This window comes from Meleagris gallopavo, chromosome 29 (genome assembly GCF_000146605.3).
Source record: "Meleagris gallopavo isolate NT-WF06-2002-E0010 breed Aviagen turkey brand Nicholas breeding stock chromosome 29, Turkey_5.1, whole genome shotgun sequence".
In the NCBI taxonomy this organism is placed as follows: Eukaryota; Metazoa; Chordata; class Aves; order Galliformes; family Phasianidae; genus Meleagris; species Meleagris gallopavo.
The window spans coordinates 2,838,959-2,839,864 of record NC_015039.2 but is presented as its reverse complement, the minus strand read 5'-3'; positions in this window follow the sequence as shown (position 1 = coordinate 2,839,864).

The window sequence follows — 906 nt, the reverse complement described above, 5'->3', positions numbered from 1 at the left end:
TATATATATATATATATAACGAAGTGGTTTGAGAAGTGAAAGTTGCGGCTTGTGAATTGCCCTCAAGTTCCCATATCCCCCCCCCAAGCCCCCACACCCCACCCCCACCCCATTCCCTCGAAGTTTCTTCCTTCGTGGGATCTCTCCAACCCCTTTTTAACCGGATTATTTTTCCCCTCCCATCCCACACCTTGAGCCAAACCTTTCCAACAACTCCTTTCTCACTCCAAAATAAACCGATTCCGAAATAATCGCGGCCTTTTGGAAACGAAGCGCTGCCCCATTCTCTCCTTAAGGGCCGGGGTGGAGTCAGGACCTTCATCCCACTCTTCCTATCCTCGCCTGAAAGGGGAAAATAATAGTAATAATAATAATAATAAAGACTCCTAGAGACTTTCAAACGCTCTTTAAGGCTTTACGAGATTTATCCGATCAGGAAGGTGTGGGGTACAGCAATTCTCCTTGCAGGCACCCGGTGCGAGAGGGGGGGGTCTGGCTCTGCCCCGTATTTGGGGTGCAATGCGGGGGATCCCCGCAACCCGGGGCCGCCCCCTGTAGGGTCGGTGCCAAAGCTCGGCGGCTGCCGTTTTTGTTACGGATTCCCTTTTGCCGTGAGTTGGCAGCTCGCTTCAGAGCCGCGATGTGATTTATTTTTGGTGGTTTATTTATTTATTTGGTCGTTCGTTTGAAGGCACCGAGAGCCGGCCAAGCAATAAGAGCGGTGGGGAGATGAAGGGCCTGGAAGGGAAGGGAAAGGAAAGGGAATGATGGGCTCTGTAAAATGTGGAACCCGGAGCATAAATCTTTCTCAGCTGGTTTGGAATCCAAAAGAGTTGTTTTGTTCAGTGCGAGAATGTGATAAAAATCTGAGGGGGAGAGGAGAGGAGAGGAGAGGAGAGGAGAGGA